Here is a 23,202-nt window from a genome sequence, read left to right on the forward strand (position 1 = left end):
TATTCATTAGAATGACTCTACATTAGATTCAAACTTGTAAAATAAAGGATTAATAAACTTAAACGTAGGTTAATAGATATTATCTCATCTAAGGAAAACAAAGAAAAACAAATAAAGAAAAATTAACAGGGCCTTTCAAAGCAGTGGGATACCATTAAATGTAGCAACATAGGCATAATGGGAGTCCCAAAAAGAGAGAGGAAAAAGAGAGAAGGAGACCAAGCATTCTTGAATAAATACTGGCCAGAAACTTCCTTAATTTGGTGGAACACATTAGTGTATACATTCAAAAAGCTCAGAAAACTCATAGTAGGAAAATTTCAAAGACATCTACATCAAGACATATTATAGTCAAATTTTCAAAAGCTGAAGAGAAAGAAAAGATCTTGAAAACAATGAGAGTATAATGATTCATCACATACAAAGACTACTCAACAGTATTAAGAGTACTTCTTATTAAAGAGGATTTTATGACCTCTTTACCTTCACATGCGGGCTAAATTTAGTCTACTTGCCATATACTTTCTGCACTTTCCCTTCACAGAATTTATCAACTTAAGTGAAACTGTAATTATATGTTTAATTCCCGCCTGTCTGATTCATTGCGAAATTGGCAGGAATGGATCCTGACACATGATAAATCCTAAGCGAATGAATAAATGATTGAGTCAATAAACATGTTACTTGTCTATAGAGCTGACTTCCTCAGTTTTATTTTCAGGGTCTTTGACTACACTACTAAGAAACTCATTTAAATTCTCTGAAAGTTAAGGGAAAAACTATGTTAGGTATTATAAAACTATTAATAACTCTACTGATAAAGATTAGAGTGGTTATCTTTGAAAGAAAAGATGAAAAATGGTGTGTTCCTTATATTATTCTACTCATTTCTTATTTTCTATAACGCCCTGCTATGGATTAAGTGGTATCCTCCCAGAATGCATATGCCAGAGCCCGAACCTCTAAAGTGACTGTATGGGAAGATAGGGCTTTCTGGAGGTCATTAAAGTTTAGTTAGTTCAGAAAAGTGTTGTCCTAATTTAATAGGATTGGTGGCCTCATAAGAACCAAGATGGAGGCATAGGTGGAAACACTGTACCTCCTTGCACAACCAAGTTTAAAAATAACAAAGATTTAGAGACCAGAACGCAACCAGAACAGAGAGAAAATTAAACTGTACCAAAGTCCGACAACAATGAACAAATTCACCCAGAGAGGTAAGAAGGGTGGAGTCAGCTGCTGGCGGAGAGGGGTCACAGCAGGGAAAAGCGGCCAGACCAACCCAGGGTGCAGGTGGCAGTTGGCAGATCCCAGGCCCAGGCTGGCAATGGGCAGACCCAGTGGGGGCGCAAGGTGGTTGGCTGACCCGTGGTCACACATTCCTATGCAGATAAACCAGGCAAAGGAGTGAGCAGTGAGACAGACCGTGCAAACCAGGGCCCCAGCGCTGGGAAATAAAGCCTAAAAGCACCAATTGGAAAAACTTTCCCAGGGTTGAGGTGCCAGGAGAAGCTCCCAGGCTCACAGAGAGTTCGTTGGAGACACCCACAGGGTCCTGGAGGGTGCACAAGCCCACACATCTGGGAACCAGCACCAGAAGGGCCCAATTTGCTTTCTAGAAGTGGCAGAGGGGACCAAAACCCAAGAGAAAGAAGAAAAAACACCATTGACCCTCTCTGACCCCGTCCCAAAATACAGCGTCACTACCCAGCGACTCAGGTTGCCCCACCCCAGTGAACACCTAAGGCTCCATCCCCCCATGCATAACAGGTGCAAACAGACCAAAACATCATGGTCAAGCAGAAGAACAGCTCAAAGCCCCAGAGCTAACACTTCTAAGCAACCAAGAGATAGCCAACCTATCAGATGCACAGTTCAAAATACTGGTGATCAAGATGCTCACAGAACTGGTTGATTTTAGTCACAAATTAGATGAAAAAAATGAAGGCTACACTAAGTGAAATGAAGCAAAATGCACAGGGAACTATCCCATTTGGGATGGAAACTGGGACTAAAATCAATCGAGTGGACCAGAAGGAAGAAAAAAATGACGAAACAGAAAAGAATGAAGAAACAAGAATTCAAAAAAATGAGAGGCTTAGGAACCTCTAGGACACCTTTAAACGTTCCAACATCCAAATTATAGGGGTGCCAGAAGGGGAAGAGGAACAGCAACAAGTGGAAAACTTTTTGAACAAATAATAAAGGAGAACTTCCCCAATCTGGCAAAGGAAGTAGACTTCCAGGAAATCCAGGAAGCTCAGAGAGTCCCAAAGAAGGTAGACCCAAGGAAGAACACACCAAGGCACATCATCATTACATTAGCCAAGATTAAAATAAAGGAGAGAATCCTAGAAGCAGCAAGAGATAAGGGGACAGTCACCTACAAAGGAGCTCCCATCAGGCTGTCAGCGGATTTCTCAAAAGAGACCTTGCAGGCAAGAAGAGGCTGGAAAGAAGTATTCCAAGTCACAAAATCCAAAGACCTACAACCAAGATTGCTCTATCCAGCAAAGCTGTAATTTACAATGGAAGGGCAGATAAAGTGCTTCTCAGATAAGGTCAAGTTCAAGGAGTTCATCATCACCAAGCCCTTATTATATGAAATATTAAAGGGACTTATCTAAGAAAAAGAAGATAAAAAATATGAACAGTGAGCCCTGGCTGGTGCAGCTCAGTGGACTGGGCGCAGGCCTGTGAACCAGAGGGTCGAGGTTCTGTTCCGGTCAGGGCGCATGTCTGGGTTGTGGGCCAGTTCCCAGCGGGGAACTGTATACATATATATATATATATATATATATATATATATATATATATATACACATATATATATATACACACACACACATATACATACATATATATATATGTATATGTATATATATAGAGAGAGAGACAGAGAGACAGAGAGAGACAGAGAGAGAGAGGGAAAGAGAGATCTCACATACATATCTTAGCCTGACTCTCTCATTAGAATATGTGGTGGGGACCAGGAGTGAATTGATCATTCCAGTTACTCAATGTAGAATTCCAAGTCTTCAGTATATCATGACATCTATCTTTCAATATATTATGACATCTATGAGTTTTATTATGGGAGTTTCTTCTGCTCTTAGAATACTTGTGTGTCTCTAACTTAAGAATATTTTATCTGTTAGTGTAGTTAAATATTAGGACCTTGAAACATTTGTTTTTCATTTGGAAATCCTATGCATTTTGTACAGTAGTAATAATATTATTAAGGCTAATTTATTATTGCTCACACACTAACACAGTTGGCTGAACAAGGTTAGTGCTGACCAGGTTTCCTTCTGAACCTCAGTTCTCTCATTTGTGGAATGATGGAAGATTGCATACATCCAGGGTCTTATTCAATGCAAAAGCTTTACATGGGACTAGTCACGACTTCTCATTCCTCAGAAACCTTCAACAGTTTCTCCAGCCCCCACAAACTAGTACACAGTTTAGCACAGCCCAGCGATCTGGGCCTAACTCCTTAAACTCCCTTTGAAGCAGCGTTTCCCACTTCAGCCTCTACAAAATTTGTCCCCAAACACAGAGGACTGCTGTCATTACCTGAACGTATAATATGACTCCAGACATGTGCACCTAATTCCTCAGCCTGTAATGCCCTCCCTAAGCACCCACCTATCAAGACTATCTCAACTACACCTCCTTCTTTAAGTCTTTCTCACCTTCAGATGAAATTTCTTGTGAATTTGTACTCTCAAAGCATATTGCTTGTTTTTTTCTTTCCCCTCATTCAATTGAAAGGGGATGTTTGTATGTGTGTCCATCACTTGATGAAAGGAAATGTGTCTTGTGTCTTTTCATAATTTGTATCTGTACAAACATACACACGTACACATGCATGCAACTCATTTAACTTACTGCTTCTGGAAAACTACAAGAAATTTACCTTAGTTATTAAGTAACTTTCTGCTCATTGAAAAAACATTACACATAAGATGACTCCCAAAAAATCAAGCATAACATTCCAGCCAAAGTTTTAATCTTCAACTAGGCACATTCTCTGGAATTTCATGAAAGACTGAGTCTGAGATATATTATATGTTAGTTTAACACCCTTAAGTCCCTATTAGCATATGAGCTCACAAAGTTATTAGAGAAAGGAGCTCATTTAAAAATTACTTAAGAGTTTTTGTGTTGTTTTTTAAAAAAATACGTTGAAAAGAGGTAATGGAAAAGAATGTAGGAGACATTTGCTCTGAATCCCAGCAATCTTGATCTAAGTAGTGCTCACAGTCTTCAGAATACTCAGAATACTGACACAGGAGGCTGTCTGGAAACCATTTATACCTATGTGCCCTGGCTCTGCCTGTAAGATATGGTGTATTCATGGCAAGGTACTTGAACAATTGCTCAGGTAGTAATACTGCCCTTTTTCCCAGATGGATGGAGATTTAGAGAGAGACAATTTTAAAATGATAATGTGGCTCCAAATCATTCTTCTTTAAGCGACAAGATAGGATCATTCCTGTTTGGGGATTCTAATCATGATTTAGAATGTGCTATGTAGCCTGAATTTTGAAATTGGTTTCAAGGTGAGGAGAGTTTCACGTTTACTAAAGATATCACAAATGATATCTGATGGCTGAAAGTTGACTATGAATGATTTAGGATCCAGGTAATACCACAGGATGAGACAAAAATCTATGGCATATCATATTTCATTCAATTTAAGCCACTATTCACTGTACTATGCACCAGTACTTTACATAAAATCAAGAAAGTCTGCCGGCAATTACAAATGCTTGTGCTATGCATTTGGATTTACCAAATGTTAAAATGTGAAAAATATGATTCTTAGAAGCAAATACACACAAACACACACACATATACAAAATGTTCCTACTAATTTTCTCATATTCACCAAAGATGCAGTGTGTTCAAAACCAAAGTAAGTATGTCCGCACTCACTTGGCATGACTGTCCTCCCACTTGCCTGATTCCTTTTTCTCTGTTGCTTCCCACAGCTCATTAGCCGTCTAGTTCTTCGACTACCTCTAATCTCTCTGCCTCCTAGATTCTTTCGCTTTTCTCATTATTTGGCTAATTTTCTTTTGCTTGTCAGACCTCAAGTTTGATGTTAAAATAATTTTTGCTTGTGCCAAGTCCAGAATGATCCTTCAAGCTCCCATATACTTTCGTTCATGATTATTATCCTATATTGTCCTCAACCACTTCCTTGTCTGCATCCACCAATAAAACGCAAGTTCTGTATAGACAAGGAATGTCCATCTGTTTTACAGTTGTGCTCCTAGAACCCAGCATAAGGCCCACATGCACTAATTGTTGTATACAACCCAATGTCTGAATAAATAAACATATTAAGATACTAAAAAGCAAAAATGATTTGTTTTTATATATTATGAACAATAATAAATGCACACAAAAAACTATCATAATGAAAGAACTCCAGAGAAAAGCAGCACAATTTTGTATGAAAGATACATTTTATAAAAGTATAATACAAGCTAAAATGTATTAGATTTCTAACACATGTGAAGTGCTCATTTTATTCATTTTGCTTTCATGCCAGACACATACTATATATCGCAGTGAAGCAAGTTTTATTTTAGCAGTTTAATTGTGTTTCCTAACTCTGAAGTAACCTTTTAATCTTTTCGGAGAATGACCAGTAACCTACATTGATTACATTTCTGTTTCTATAAGACAAGAGCCTCTTAATGGAGCCTGTAATCACTGTGGGTCAGAGAATTAAGAATACAAGCTCATTTCTTTCCAAGATATTGTTTTAGAAAATGTAAAAGGTTAACTATCTTTCTTGAAGAGCTTGCCTAAAAATGAAGTTGAAGCCATTATCAACTGGTGACATATTTTTATGCTACAGACATTCTTACATATGAGACTTTTAGGAAGTTCATGGTTGCTGGCATTCAAATTTCTTTAATTCTACATACTAAGCTGGTAATACTGAATGAGTTAATCTATGAAAATTATTTACTTAACCTGTAAAATCGAGGTGATCATATATGAGGTTTTGTAAGCATTGAAAGTAAAATCAAATGAGATTTTTTTAATTAAAAATTTTTTAATTGGTCAGGTGAAGTTCTTGACATGTAAAAAATGAAAAATGAAGTAAACAGGACAAAGTAAAACAATGTCTAATGTGACAGCAAAAAGACAGTAAAACTCTTCATTTTGGTAAGTAAAAAATTCAAATCTATTAGCTATATTTTGTGATAATGTGACTGGTTCCTTTTTCAAGATCAAGTGGGATTTTTAGCAGCAGTCCACACTGTTGTTTTTTTTTTCGAAAAACAAATTAAGACCTAACTGGCACCTTGAGAAACATACCTGTCATGAATATCCCTTACTTAATTCAAGATATTTAAAAATCATAGAATAAAACAGGGACTGGCCACAGACAGTATGCAAAAATTAGATAATATTTACATTTAAAACAATATACATTTTTGCAAAGGTAATCAGCTGACACTACTTCATAGCTTTTTATTTTTGTAGTTGCCTTAATATCTTTGCATCCCAGGATTTACTCACAATGGTCTGCTAGGAGCAAAGGGTTAGAGTGGTATGAAATAGTTAAAGTTCTTTTAATAAAAAGCTCCTTTCTTCCTGATTCAACATGTCACTTTTTTCTTTCTCATTTATAACATGATAGATATTCCTGTCCTTTGGGTAAAGTATTTGATTGAACATTTAAGTTACTTTTTTAGATCTTCAATTTTCACTGATTCATCTCAATAATGCCTTGGCTTTCTTGCTTTTCACTGTCCCTAGCTTTAATATATCCCAACATTATAGGTACCAAAATCACAAAAAGTGATTTGTGTATTCTATTCTTGAGAACTATAAATTTTCTTAAAGGTTTTTCTTTTTTGCTGAAAATCACATTTTTTCCATTTTAATAAAAAGCATTTGCTGTGGTTTAATTGAATACACATGCTAAACATTCAGAAAAGTTGCTGGTTGACACATTTATGCGATAACAATTTTTAAACTGTGTTAAGATTAAAGTTACATATGTACTAGTTATTTCTCTTATGAGAGCTCCAAGTTCCTCATCTGTAGAGTAAGAGCATGTATCATGTAAACTTCCAATTTTCTTAAACACTGAAAGTTGTATTAGTCAATGGTTTAATAGCTGGGTGTCAGAACAATGGACATAGCAATGAGTTCATGAGCCACAGAATGGAGATTAGGATTTTTCAGGTAATGTCACAGGGGCGTCCAACCTGTAGCCCATGGGCCCCATGCAGCCCAGCATGGCTATGAATGCAGCCCAGCACAAAATTGTAAATGTGTTCCATACATTATGAGATTTTTTTGTGATTATGTGTCACAATGTGCTTACTGTGTGGCCCAAGACAACTCTTCTTCTTCTAGTGTGGCCCAGAGATGCCAAAAGACTGGATACCCATAAGAGATCTTGTACCCTGACTTCAAGGAGGAAGCATGGCAAATATCTGGGCTGAAAAATGCAGATTATAAATCGGCTGCATGGTGTGTAGACCTCACTACACTGAAAGTCATATCAGCTGTACCCAAGGAAATAAAAGCTCAGTTTTGTCCAAACCTTGACAAAAGAAAAAGGATAAAAGTAGAAAATCCAACTGTATGTCCAATTGTTCTTAAAATCAAATTTATATACTTTTGACAAGTATGTAATTTTTGGTTAGTATATAATTTTGATTCTTTATACTTGCTTAAAGTTTAACTCCTCTGATAATAAGTTTCAAGTTCTTTCTTTGTCATTTGTATATAAACCTATAAATAAGAGAGGTAAAACTAGGAGGAACATAAATATTAACTATGATTTTGAATATTGTGTGGAAATAGAAAAACATGGATATATTATGATATATAGATATTAACCCTGGGAAAATATATGATAATCAACAAATGGCATTCTAGATTTAGAAGATATATTAGAACCTATGTTTCTTTTAGAGTACATTTTGAAAATATCTAATTGATAATAGTGAAAGACAATTTTTAAAAAGGAAAAACTTGTAATATTTATATTATTTAAACCCTAGATAATTATACTTTTATTTTATATGTGTCCCTAAACACAGACCTTTTTCTATTGACAACATTAAAATCTGATTATATGTTTGTATATTATTAAGTAAATCTTTTAACAAAAACTAATGATAATTCTCTTTTTTAGTAATAAAATCATTCAGAGAAAATATATCTAAAAGAATATGAATAAATAAATCAATGCTAATATAGGTAGGAATACCTTGAGAGGTGAAAAATACTAACATTAAAACGGATCCTTATATGATTCAGGAACTGAAATCACAATATTGTTTCTTGGTCACATTTAAAATAAAATCCCTGCACAAATTATAGTTAGAGAACAATTCGATTCAATCTCTAGGGAAAGAGAGGAATAGAGAGGAGAGTTGGTGAAAAATAATTTATTTTCCAACGAGTTTATTGTACTCAGCGAGTACAACTGAATGAATTTTATGGAAAGGCTGTGATAGAGAGCTCAAAGGAGCCCATATGAGAAGTGAAAAGAAATAAAGGGCTAATCTGGAAATCAGAATGACATGACAAGTGTGTTTAAATAGGAAAAAAGTGAGGTGTGAATTTAATATTAAACTAAAAGGAATCATGTTAAGATCATTGATAACATCTCTGTCAGTTTATGAGATTTTATCCCTGGACAATTTACTTAATCTATTAGAGCCTCAGTTTTCTACTCTGTATAATGGATATGGGAATGACACTGTTCATATAGGACCTTCACGAAGGATAAATGAGAGATGGTTTTGAGTGATCAGCCCAATGCTTGACCCAAAGCAAGTATTAATCAAATATTTACAGCCCTATGTTTATTTCCTTCAGGTTACAGCACGTATTTTTCTGTTTGTAAGCTTAACAGTTCTTACCTAAACATAGTGACAGTTTTGCTCACTAAGTTTTCTTCGGAGGCAGGAGGGCATATCACTCTGCAGCATCCGTAGGTTATGCCCTGCCTCGCTGTCTCTACTTCTTGGAACACAAGGATGTCCATCTGTAGAGCCTTTGCTCTGGCTGTACCTGTTCCCGGGGGAGGTCCACATAGCCACTTGTCCTTCTTTAGTTCTTTGACCTTCTCTATGATACGGACCCAACATTGCATGGTCAGAACTGCAGTGTGCCCCACACCCAGCACTCCCAAATTCCTTATCCCGCTCTACTTTTGCTTCTTTGGTTTTCTGAATTGTTTCCAAGCATAAGAATGATTTATTTATGTATTAGGTCAATTATTGACTTTTTTATCTCTCCTCTTTGAAATGTAAATTCCACCAGGAGTGAGATAATTGTCTCTTTTGTTCAGGCATATCCTAACAATCTAGAAACACTTTTGATACCTAGCAAGCACTCAATACACTTTTTTAAGGTTGAATTGTAAATATAAATTATCTTCAACTTATTAAAAATTAGCAGTATTATTAGCTTCAATGCACAGATAGGCTAAAAACACAGAATTACTTGTTCAAATTTTTATACCTAGCAGGTGGTTGAGCTAAAACTTAATCCTTCCTTGTGTAAACCTGTATTTCTCACTGTTTCTACTCCACCATACTTCTATCCAGTAAGGAAGAGTAAGAGAGCTCTTTCATTGCCCACCTCAAATGCCAGCCAATCGATAGGTCCTCTAAGTGGAAATTTAAAAAAATTCTAAATACCCTAACCTTTTCCTTCCTTCTTGAACTCTTTACACTATGATAACATTCGTAGTGAATAACTTAAAGAAAGGAGAGAGTGATGGAACAAGAAAAGGGAAAGATCAACTTGAAAAAAGGAGGGAGGATGTTGGGTTATGAATGAGTAGTAACAAAGGTGTATGGTGTCAAGGGGGTCCAACCTTTTGGTGTCTCTGGGCCACACTGGAAGAAGAGCTGCCTTAGGCCACATATTAAATACATCGTAAACACACAATCATGAAAAAAATCTCATACTGTTTTAAGTAAACTTACAATTTTGTGGTGATTGGCATTCATAGCCACCTTGAGCTGCATGTGGCCTGTTGGCCCCAGGTTGGACACTCCTGTGTGGTCTACTATTATTAAAAGTATTTATTCATAACTTTCATAATTAATAACAATGTATTTAATCACAAAGTGTTGGGATTTCATAACACTTTGTTATCTAAGTTTGCTTTCCAGTAGCACATGCACAAAACTCATATTTCACAATGAATACAGGCACATGTTTGTTGGGAAACAGACCAGAGTTTGAATACTGCCTTTGTCATGTCCCAGTTGTGTGACTGCAGGATGTTTTTATACATTTTGGGATTCTGTTTCTTCAGCTGTAAAATGGGGTTAATTCGTGTGTCTGCCTCAAAGATCAACTGTGAACATAAGTTATTCAGCCCTGGCTGGTGTAGCTCAGTGGATTGAATGCAGGTCTGCAAACCAGAGGATTGAGGTTTGATTCCCAGTCAGGGCACATGCCTGGATTGCAGGCCAGTTCCCTGCAGGCCAGTTACCAGCAGGGAACACATTAGAGGCAACCATATATTGATGTTTCTCTCCCTCTCTCCTTCCCCAGTGAAGATAAGTAAATAAAATATTTTTAAAAAGAAGTTATTCAACACTCAATAAATATTAATTTTCATATTTCTTGTTATAATACTTGATGTATCTTTATACACACCTTTTTCCCTCTCCCCTAAATAAAACTTACATTTAGATCTTTGTAGCCAAGAGTTGGAAGTAATCTAGGTGCCCATCAGTAAACGAATGGATCAAAAAATTATGGTACATATACACAATGGAATTCTATGCAGCAGAAAGAAAGAAGGAGCTCCTACCTTTTGCAACAGCATGGATGGACCTGGAAAGCATTATGCTGAGTGAAATAAGCCAGATGTTGAAAGACAAATACCATATGATCTCACCTTTAACAAGAAGCTAAACAACAAAACAAACAAGCAAGCAAAATAAAAACAAAGACACTGAAATAGAGAACAGGAGGACAGTGACCAGAGGGGTGAGGGGAGGGAATTTCAGGGGGAAAAGGGGAGGGATTTTGAGAAACTAGTATAAAGGACACATGGACAACAACTAAGGGGGATGGAAATGGGAGGGAGGTGGGGAGCATAAGGGAGTGGGCTGGAATGGGAGTAACAGACAGAAAACTGTACTTGAAAAATAAAAAAATTAAAAAAAATTAAAAAAATAAATATATGTTTAACATTACTGTTGATGCAGTGGTACTGTTGATGTTTTTAGATATTTTCCCCAGACAGACACAAAGCATTTGACTGAGTTAAAGAATCTTAAAAGTGGGCTGTTAAAAAAAGCATAAAAAATAACTAGTGGACAAATACTCACTACGTAATTTTTTTAAAAGGAGAGCAAATGATTATTTTTATTTCTCTCATGAGTCATCCTAGATGGATTATTACATCCAAGTCAGCATTAATTTGTATCATTCCTCTGCTGAAAAGGGACTACCCCAGATGGACTATTATTATTCATATTTTTACAAACAATACCTGATAAATGCCATTAGCATTACAGGCTATTTGGGGAATGTAAGTTTATATAGCATAAATTAAAATAACCACTACAGTTTCTAAGTGTCCAAACTATTATTGAGAATTGGTTCATATTCTTCATTATTATTGGGGAAAAAAGAGGAATGACATTGAGATACAAATTATCCCCAAACCAAATGTGTCTAAAAAGAAGCTTGTTGTTGAAAATTTTATTTTTTAGCACCTAATTAAAGAAAACCATTTTTATATCAAGGCCACCATTAAAGTTCATATTGATCTCCATTTATCTCTTCATTTAATTTTCCACAACTAACATCTTCCTTCATTTCATATAAGTTTTGGTTCTCTATATACAAAGGAAAAATTCTAAAGTGGTTTTGACATATATAATTAATTGCTATATTAATGTAGACTCAATTTACATGAGATAGTCTCCACTGATGAATTCTCAGTATCCCCTTATAAGTAACAGGGTTCAGGAGACCTCTGAGGTAGGAACTCAATTCTTTACAGACCCACCTTCAAGGAGAGAATTCCAGTTGGCACCGTGCTTACCACTTACCATTATTTGGACATACCATAGAGCAAATGAATTAAAGCAAATTAAATGAAAAGCAATGACCATATCTTTCTTTTATGAAAGCATAATTATTAATTATAAAAGTTACTTATGAAGATTCATTTTGAAAGTGTAAAACTTAAGAAGCTTAAGTGGAGGCATAAAGTTTAGCTATGAAGAGTTAGACTTTCAGATAAGAACTATCTTGAAAAAATTATTACTATTCTAATTCTCTTTCAGAATTTACAATTTACTATCAGTTGAGCTGGTGGAAAAGTGAAATGTGCCTTCTTTCTCAAGTGCTTAAATAAGCAGGTATAATGTGCAACAGAATTCACATTTGTCCCCATTCTTCTGAAGTCTGTCTCCAGGGACATCAGCAGGGGACACAGTACACTCATTCTTGTCTATGGTGTCTTTGTAGCTACCAAGTAATTTCAAGTTTTACAGTCAATTGAATTTAATTGTAAAATAATAGTATATGTAGTATGTGCCTCCTATCTGCCTATCTAAAAATGTAACTATAAATAATTCCAGAGTAGAATTCTTAAAAACAACATAAACTTCACCTTATAGCTATTGGAAGTTATGTGTTCCACACTTTAATTCAGGCATTACCATTTTTGCACAGTCGAGTGACACTAAAAATGTATTAGAACAAAGTACATATTAAGATCCATAAGAACTAGATCGATCTTGTTTTCCTGAACAAGGACAACAAGGTGCTTACTAACAAATGTATTTCTAGAGTAAACAAATGACAGATAAATTAATACTGTGTGCATTTCAATGTGGGAAATGGTTAAAATTAATTTAGAATTAAGCCAAGAATAAAACCTATGTCATTGGGTTCATAGCTCTATCATCTGAAGCCCCCAAATAACTGGTCTCATGTGCCATATCCCATTTAGATCGGTGTGCACTGAGAAAAGAGAGAGGGGGGAGAAGGGCCTGAGTTTTAATTCATTAGAGAATCAGCTATTTCTTCAATATTCTTTCCTAGTTATTTCTAATCTCTTAAGTCGTTTTTATTCCTCATGTGTAATTTCTAATTACTGAGTTTGGGACTGAGGCAGTAAGTTAACAATTGATAAAGAAATTCAGTTTGATTTTTTTTTGTAAAAACTCAGCAAATATTTAGTGAAAGAAAACCCTAAATGTGTTAAGTAAAAAATATAATAAAATCAGGCTTTGCCTTGGTAAGGAGGAGTTTGGCCCTGTTTAACACTGAAAGAGTAGCGAGGGTGTTCCATCCACCCAGGACATGCAGAGCAAGGCTCGTAGGCACAAGTGCACTGGAGAAGAGTTTCTTAGCCAGCCTGTTCACCATACTTAGTCAGCCTCACACCACTGCTGTTTAACGTGGTAGCTTCTGTTCCAACTGCATCACCAGGGAGGCTATTCTCAGAATGCAGCCTTAAAATAGGTTTGTGGGTTGAGGAGTGGGAGGAAGGTTCATACTGCCATTACAGCTCAGTCTGAGTCTGTGCTCTGAGGACATGGGGTTGTTCTAAACCTGTGGTGGAAAAACCTGTGTGTTTTCCACAACAGATGGAAAGTGGGAAGGGAAAACAGCTACTTTCCTTGTGTGCTCCCTGTACCCATTCTTGCTTGGATATGAGTAACAAACCAAAGTGGTCGAGAGTGCAGTGTCACCATAATGCCCACACGAGCAATTGAGGGTGAGAGGCAGTGCAAACTCTGCTTTCTTCCCTGCTGCTGCTTCACTTGGGTGAGAAGTGCAGTCTTCAGCAATTATGGGGCAGTACATTTCAGGTGGCTCCTCTGCTTAAACAGAGATAAAGCTCAGTTTGAATAGAGTACAAACAAGACAAAGAGTTTCTTACTCCAGAGCTTGCTGCAACCCCTCGAAAGACAGCAGCCCGTATTCAAATGGAGAAATTAGGGAATGCAGTTTAAAGAAATTACCAGCACTCTTCACATCTCTGATGTTAGCAGTAATACTGGGCTGCAAGCTCTCTGCTGCCTAGTTCATTCACTGCACTCTATAATTAGAGCTTCTCATTATTAGAGCAATAACTCAAGATTCAAATAAACAACTCAGGATTTTGACATTTGTGGAAAACAGTACTAAAAAAATCATTACAGGAAAACGGATATTAAATACCTATAAGTGAAATACGACCAACTTAGTCACCTATGGAAGAAAATGAATAATTGTGTTTGTAAAAGCAAATTACAAAGGGGGAAAATATAGCTGGTTAAAATGCAGATAAATCACCTTTTATTCCATTGTTATGGCACTCAGCTCTGGGACTTGATCATTTCAGAAATAAGAGTCTCCTGAGAAGAATTTCTTGCCAAGAGAGGGTTAGCACTGTTAAAGCAGACAGTGTTTTGGATTACTCTACATATCTCTACTATAAATAGGATACTTTCAACATGCTGTTTTGAGCTATTCAAGTGAGCTAGTGATCAGATGTGGCAGACGTCAGGATAATGATGTACTGACAAATAAATAGGGAAAGGCTCATCATCTTAGATGGACAAACCTTGATGAATTCAAACAATAACCAGGAATCTTTCATTTAAACCAGCCACTTAACTGGTAAAGGTAATGATTTGTCATGTGGCTTATTCGTTTACTGCTAATCAACAAAGATTCACAGATCTGAAATCCCTAGCATTCAGAAACCTGTGAGAGGATTCCTGCACGTGTTCTACATTATGCCACTGATTTGCAAAACAATGAGGCTAGTAATGATGTGCAAGATTTATCTGGCTTTCCTTGCATCTCTTCTATCAGAACTGATTGTTATTTGTAAAAAGGGATCCTTGGGAGCCTGTGGTTCCCACAGGATGCTCAGCAGCCAGGCCCTGGGTTGAGGATGACATCCTGTGCCGGGGATCAGACATCAGTCAGTTAGTAGCCGTGCACTTACAATTGTCTAATATTTTTTCTCATTAAAGGACACGGTTTTTTAAACATATAAAGCAATTTTCACATTCTTGATATTGTAGACTGGAAGATCCTTTGAAAATAGCACTGGTTTAAATGATTTGTTTCTGAAGCACAATAACTTGCTAAATATTTTATGCATTAAGTCATTTTATAATTTAGATTTATGTAATCCAGAACCCAGACATACAAAACAACTCTCGCCAATCTTTATATTAGAGGTTCAGATTTTGCTCTGTTGTTACACAAATGTCTGTTGTCACAAGGTTTTGCTTTAGTAAAATGAGGGTGAACAAATTTCTCTCCCATTGTCAAAAGGCTAAATGTGTGCTGTTTCCTCTGAACACAAGTTATTATAGTTATCCTGAAAAAAGAGTTGAGGCAGTCAACATCTTTTTTTGTAGTTACATACAAGAACATTTAAACATCTCAAGGCTTAAGGCATGAAAATGTATTACAAGTAGATATGTTCCTGTTTTGAAAATGTAAATTATTTTATTTAGGTAAAAAAGTACCAAATTTATGACAGAATAAACTCACCGGAAGGATTTAAAATTGGCAAAGACATAATTTAGGAAATGTCACTAAAATAAGTTGCCCCACCACATGCATGCAATGAAATATTCTCTTTCAAAATGATTTAGTGTTTCAGCGATTACATGATCTGAGAAAGAAAAGGAGGAAAGAGAAAAGGGAAGGGAAGAAGGTGGAGCAAGGAAGGAAAATCAGTAAATAGAGACAAATAGCATTGGAAATTATTACATCCTCCTTATTCCAGAATTCAAAGTAGCATCTCTTCACCTTCAAGCCAGAAAGGGGCCGGTAAGCCTTGTCTTCAAAAAATCCTGGGTAAAACATCCAGATCATTAGTGGTTTATCAAAACCCAGTACTGTTAACAAAAAAATAAAAGAAAAAAATCACATCTGCCACTTTCTTTTTTCTATTCCTCACTTCTTCTCCTTCCTCCTCCTACACAGCTTCTGTGCTCATGTTTCAGTTTCATAATCTGTCCATTGTGAATTAAGAACCTTTCGTTGGCAGTTCTCCTTGCCAACAGGGCGCAAGATACATTGGCCTCTGTGACAGGGTCCCTGCTCAGGTTGCTACAATTTCTACCATCACTCCCCAGGCAAGCGAGAGCACAGAACCAGAAACGACAGCAGGTGTTGCATCTGTGGGAAGAGAACAGAGTTAAGAAGTGTCGGTGACTCAGTGACAGTTCTATTGATCTGGTTTTCGGGCTTGTGGGTTTTTTTATTGTCGAGAATTGATGCAAAATAAATTCCTCAGAAGCAGGCCTCATGGCAATGAGAGTTACACATTCCTGTTATGTTTAGCTTGTTTTGTGCAGTGTGATGCTACAATTACTAATAATGTTAGAGAATTCATTTAGAGCCTGCTAGCTGAGACCCTGATAGCTACTACCTGATTAAATGTGGAAGCCTGGCCTTGCAATTATTTTTCAATTTAGTGTGTAGTTTCTCTAATGATTTGAGCAAAGTTTTTTGGTTTCTTTCAATTATACCCATATTCATTCCAACAAAGCATGTTTTGTTCTCCAAACTTATTACACAGCCCATTTTGGCCAGGTAAAATGGCTTTGATTATGCCAAGTAAATGCTTAAATAGAAAAACTTTTTTTTACTTTGTTATGATCAGAGTATTACATTGTATTAACCCTTCTTAAAAATACATTTATAAGATTATAGTTGTCTGCTTTGATCTTAAATGTTTCTATCAGTTGTGTAATTAAAGAGAAATTCAGTAGATAAATCTTTCTTCACTTTTCTCAGGAATTTTTTGGTTTGCTTACTTGTCTGCTTACTTGCCTTAAAGGAAATACCTGGAACAAACAAAAAAGCCCCTACAGCCATTACCTCCAAAACACCTTCTCTACCTTCCCCCTTTGACCAAGAAGGCAATTTTCAGCCAATGAGAGAAGCCAATGCTCTCATTTCTTCAATAAGAAAAACTCCCTTTTAAGGAATCACATTTCCTAAAAAGTAATCTACTTCCATAAATTTGGTAAGTCACATAACATCTTTCACTGATTCCTGTAATTTTTTTGAGCCTTGTTCTGGCCTCTTCTGCAGTTCCCGCCATTGCCTAGCCAAGTGAATTAGGTGACCAACTGAAATACCCCTAATGTGCAGGACTATGGCTGTGTGCTCCCCACAGTAGTAACAAATGTTTTCCTGTTTAGAGAGATGAAGACATCTGGAAAGAGAAAAGTATGTGTATTCCTGGAAATACCACATTTTATGTTTAATTCCCCATTTTATGTTTATGTATTAAAGTTGTTTTAAAATTTCATTATGATGAATTTCTACTCACACTCTCTACTACGCATTAAACAATGGTTAGCTATACCAAGGGGAACCCTAACAAAAGCAGAATCATCTTCTGCAGGGCAGGCCCCTTGTAGTAAACGCTTTCTCCACTAGGTGAGCGTTCTAGGAACCCATCTGCACCGTGTACCAGCTGTCATTGTTGTGAAAGGCTGAATTTGACTTCAGTGAATTTGTTTTTTAAAGACTCTTTCAATGCGTTTACCCATTTCATGATGAGTAATTTATGAGCACACCTTTCCACACTATGGTGAGTGAGCATTCAACAGACTTTGACCAAAACCAGCATGACCCTTGTGCCCCCAGCCTCCCTATTCACCTGGTCTGACCCCAAGCAACCTTTTTTTCCCGTTTTTCCAAATGATAAAAGTCCTCAAAGGGAAACATTTTGCTGATGTGAAAAAGGTGAAACAAAAAATGGACGAAGCACTAAAAGGCATCAAAATTGAAGAATTTAAAAACTGTTTGGAGCAGTGGGAAAAATATCTTGATGGGTATATTGCATCAAATGAAGAGTATTTGGAAGTGACTGAAGTTTAAACAGGAAAGAATAAATGCAGTTTTTATAAATAAATTCAATTTTTGGTATTTATTGGTATGGCACTGCATCAAACTACTAAGAATTAAAAGATTCTGATTTATTCACTTCTAAAAACTATTCAGCGCAGTTAGAAAAACGTCATATGAACAGAATCCCTGGGGGAAGAACTCATAGGTCTAGAGCCCTTTACTTGGTTAGGGGCTATTTTAAGTACTCTCTAAGTATTATCTATATGACAATCTTGTGAACTGGCACTTAATAGCTCCATTTAATGATGAAGAGATCATGGTTAAAGCATAATTCAGTAACTTCGAACCACCACTAATAAGGAATAGATAGATAGATAGATAGATAGATAGTTAGATAAGATAATCTTACAAATGCAGCTTAATTTTAAACAAGGAAATCATTGAATGTCATAAAAATTACACTGCACTATTATAAATAAATCAGAAAAAGTAAACAAGCCCAGAAATGTATGCATTTTTCATTCATAAATTATATAAAAACACTTTCTAAAACTCGTTTTTCCTCAATAAATGCAGTATTAACACTTTTACATCGATAAATTATTTATACATTTTATAAACAAATCCATTTATTCTGTAGCCTTTTAATAGTTCTTTGGTTTGTTTTATTTTTGTTTCTATTTTTAAACCATTAAAACCACATTAAAAAGAGTATCTCTAGTAACATAATCTTTCATATGCCCAGTGATCTTCTTAAAATAAATTTTAAATTTAGATTGCAAGGCAAATATTAAATACTCAAATAAAAGTGTTTTATATGTTTATAAAACTATACAAAGTCTCTGCTAATTTATATTCGTACTCTTCCAAGTTAATTTTCTTTGAATATCACTCTCAAAATACCACATACATAATTTTTTAAAAAAATGTTCCCCCATTTTCCTAACCTCGGCTGTGGCAAGTGCTCTCCTCACTCTCTCCTGCTCATGTGAAATCCCAGGATAGTGCGCTCCTCTCTGGGTTTGTTTCTCAGATTTCTTTCATTCAAGTCCCAGATTTGATTTTTCACTCAATCCCGATAACAGCAATCTTTTCTGAACTATGCCATGATTTATTTATTTATTCACTGATTTATCTGTATTAAATTAATTTATTCATTCTCTCATTTGTTCAGTCACTCACTTATTTATTCATTCAATAACACCTTTGATGACCTAGTGTGTGTTGAAGTTGAATATACTCCTTGTAAACAACACTTAAAGTATTCTTTGATCTTTTTTAGGAAAGAAGGGGAAGGGCCTAGTTAAAGAACAAGTATAAATGACCCATGGTCATGGACAACAAGGCAGGGATTAGCTTGGGGGTGGGGGCCAAGGGAAAGCAACAAGGGAAATTGGGACAACTGGAATAGAACAAAGTTTTTTAAAAAGATTATTTTGAGTTAAAAAAATTTTTAAAAGCACAAAATGTCAATGTCTTATATAACTTTAAAAAATTTACATAGGTACATATTTGACAATATGAATTCACATTTTAACAATGTTCATGTGTCAAGATTTTTAATATAATATTTTAATTTGACACTTGATTACTACTTCATAGTGTCATTTATTTTTACTGCATGTTAAATCTTTACTTTCCAGTTTTAAATTCTTGATTTGAATAGAATAAAATAAGTATAAGTGAAATGTGAATAGAATGAAATGAATAGATATATTAAGTGTCTGTCTTTTCTATCTTTCAAACTGAAACATTTATCTGGACATGTAGATAGGAGGTATACTATAAATAATCTAGTAATCTTGCAGTTTGAAGAATCAAATTTGCATATTTCTAGAGAGAGAATAATCTATAACCAATAAATAATGTGTATATTTCTCTTGAGTGTTTTGCTTGGCTTGTATGCTAAGAAAGAGGGAATCAACCCTGGCCGGGTAGTTCAGTTGGATAGAGCATCACCCAGATACACCACCATTGTAGGTTTAATCCCCAGTCAGGGCACAAACAAGAAACAACCAATGAATGCACAAACAAGTGGAAAAACAAACTGATGTCTCCCAATCAATAATAAAAAGAGTGGTTCAGTTATCTCATACATTTTAGAGAAGTAATACTTTCGCATTCTCGACAGCCGGCTCTGATTTTGCATTTTTCCAAGAGCAGTATGGAAAAGTTTTTCCCTGACTGACAGCATATAGGTATGCTAGAGATGGAAAATGGAATAAAAATACCACAAACCCAGGCTAGGATGTTAGAGAAGATGAGTCTCAAAGGTAACGGCCATGTAAAGACATTCAGTTGGCGAAAATTATCCCCAAAGTCTTCTGTTCAATGATTTCCTGGGACCACACATTTTCACAGAATGTCAAACAGTCAAAAAGGTATTTTCACAACTTTGAAGGAGTAACCAACTAAATCTCTCTTTGAATTCCCGCAACACTACTCATCCAGTTTAGAACCATGATCTTCCCTGGCTCCTCCACCACTGGGCCTAATCAGTCTACGGAAGTCTTTTGCAGGTCGTGTTGCTGCTGACCCAAATGCTCTTTAACAGCTGCATTGCTTTTTTTTTTTTTTTTTTGGAGCCACTGCAGGGTTTGGATGCCGTCTGGAAGTGAGACAATCCCTATGGTACATCAATAAACAAAGAACAAATACACAGCAGCCCTGTGGGGTCTCTGAGAACACCATCTGACAAGGAGGTGCAGTCCTTGGTTAACGCTGCACAGCCAACTCCTCCTCTTTGTGGATGTGGGTAATTTCTGATAAGTGTCCAAGTGTGTCTTGAAATAGGGGACATTGGGAGCGGTACAGGCTCCTATAGTAAGTGATTAATGTGTATTTTTCTGATCCTGACAGATTCCAAAAGAAGAGCAGATTGCTACCCATAAAACTAAGCAGCCTCAATGTGGAATTACTGGAAGAATCCTAAAGTCTTTGCAGAAATGCTGTGCTTAAACCAATGTTTCTCAAAAACCAGCTATTTTAAAGGGACCAGGGTCAATATAAATGAAATAAATGGAGGCTGAGATAAAATATGTCAGAAAATTTGCCGAAAGGTTATTTTAAGGTGGCATGTTAAAAACAATAATGGGCCATTAGGCTGTCTTGTTAAAGGCATTAGAGTCACAGGCTCAACGTATGAGTCACATGGCAAGATTTTCCACTTTATATAAAAACTTCAGTATTGGATTTCTGGTAAAAGTAAAATGTTACCATTTATGTGTGGGTTATTATAAATACTTAAGTTCAATCGTAGGCAAAGGAGTAAGCAAACTATTAATATCTCTAGAAATGTACTATCAAAATATTACACATTATAATTAGTATTACAACATAGACTTGAATGTAATTTTTTTCTTTATAACTAAGTATGCATTTAAAAAATCTTTTGGCTTTCTGTGTTACATGCAGGCATACTGCTTTTTGCAAGCAAGCATCCCTTTGTCAAAGGCATTGGTTGATTTCTTTTTATTCACCTGTTTTTGGTTTTTGTCATCCTTGTGCAGGGACCTTGCTAACCTTCTTTGCACCATTGCAATTTTAGTACCTGTGCTGCGGAAGTGAGCCCAGTTCATTTATTCTTAAAACAAAATTTTGAGCACCTCCAATGACTAAGATAAGAAACTAGATAATTAAGGATTTAAATAATTTATAAGAAATGATGTTCTCACCTTCTAATGTAGAGTCAGTCAGGTGCTCAGTGTGTGAGGTGAGCATGACTTTGTCTCTTCCGTGCGCGGCTGAGTCTCCAGGGTCGACAACAAAATCAGTTACAGAAAATGTCGAAGTATTTGTTTTAAAAGGATTTATACATTCTTACTGTTTCAAAAATGACCTGAATAGTATGTTATTGTAGTCCTTTCTGACTGTTACACATGATTTCAGAGCTTAAACAATATTAATTCATTTTCTTAATTTAATTTTGCAATGCTTAATATCGAAAAAATCTGGCTCCTATAAAAGCTTCATGGGTTGTTGATGGTAAAGAAAAAATAATAGTTTTAAAGGACATGAAAGTCTCTAGTGAATTTGTCTGGCTGGGAAACTTGTCCTTGATTTTTTAAATTATTGATTTAGTTGGGTTTTTTAAATTTGTTTGCTTCTTTTTAGTTTTAGACTATTAGTAACATACTCTCAACAATAAACATACTGCATATGTGTATTTTTTATACATATATAGATAACCCCCATTTAGGTACAATGTTTTATGCTACCTACAGTAGTTCACTCATGTGCTTCTTCCTGATGGAAGCTGAGGTTCTCTAAATGGCTTTGGTTATTTTAATTAAATACCCTGCATCATAAATATATATGTTTATATGACAATATATATGTATATATATATTTATACTGCCACACATTGCCTATTTAACTACTTTCTGAATGTCTTGGACTGCCATTTTTCTAATCTTTAAAATTAATCAAAAAAAGTCTTTATTTTCCACCAGCAGTGCTCTTGAGTTTCACAAGGAGCTGACATGGGAGCCCAGTGCTGGATCAAGGCAGAGCCCCAGCAGGCAAGCCAGACCGAGCAAGCTCTGGGGCTCCACAACATGAGTTAACGCCTTGAATGGGGTGGGAGAGGGGTGTTTGGAAAGGAAAAGGAAAAGGAAAGAATCAGGGTATAGGGGGACTCCAGGTGCTAGACCTTACAGATGTTTTGATTACAGGAAACTCATACAAATGATGATGGTACACAAAATAAATATGGAAAAAAATAAAAAGACACAGGATCACAAGATACACATCTCCACTTAGAAAATCCTGGGGGAAATTACCAAAAACAACTCTTGGCAGTGTTGTGCTTTAGTCCCATTGACCGGATCACTGAACAGTACATTTTTTCACTTCCGATTTTTGTGCTTTGGCTGAGCTAGGAAATTTCATGGTTTTGCTTTACAACACATACTTTTAGGAAAACCTGTTATTTCTGCCATTCTGTTCTGCCCTGTCTCTACAGAAGGCTGGCCTTGAGCAGAATTTAGGATTTCCGTGCAGCAAGCAAATGCAGGGAAACAACACGATGTTACGTATCTGGAGCACAGGTGAGGGCAGTGGGTCCTGGGGTTGGTGGCTGAGAGGGGAAGGCACTGCCACCCAAAGTCTTCCTCGTGCCTGCCTCTGGCAGCTTGTAAATTGACAATAAAAGGGGGAGTGGGGAGAAACAAGGGGAAAAGATCCCCTCTCCCTGAGGGTGAAAAAATAATTCAAAAGAATCAAAAGTACCTGAGAAAACTTAGGTAGTAATTTCTATTCCAAACATACATAAGTCACAGGCAACCCTATTGTGTGGTTTCTAGGCACATTTTTTAGTTTTAGCACAACAGGGAGAAGAAAATTGGAGGT

General features: G+C 36.1%; 1 non-coding gene across 1 annotated transcript; it reads right to left on the bottom strand.

Annotated features, from left to right (window-relative positions):
* Nucleotides 1-21,317: 21,317 nt before the first annotated feature.
* On the bottom strand, nucleotides 21,318-21,424 carry LOC118982413 (U6 spliceosomal RNA). The gene has a single exon (XR_005065539.1). It is a non-coding gene; the product is annotated as a U6 spliceosomal RNA (small nuclear RNA).
* Between the last annotated feature and the right edge of the window lie 1,778 nt (nucleotides 21,425-23,202).

This window comes from Sturnira hondurensis, unplaced genomic scaffold (genome assembly GCF_014824575.4).
Source record: "Sturnira hondurensis isolate 20B ecotype Veracruz unplaced genomic scaffold, ASM1482457v3 Scaffold0025370, whole genome shotgun sequence".
Classification (NCBI taxonomy): domain Eukaryota; kingdom Metazoa; phylum Chordata; class Mammalia; order Chiroptera; family Phyllostomidae; genus Sturnira; species Sturnira hondurensis.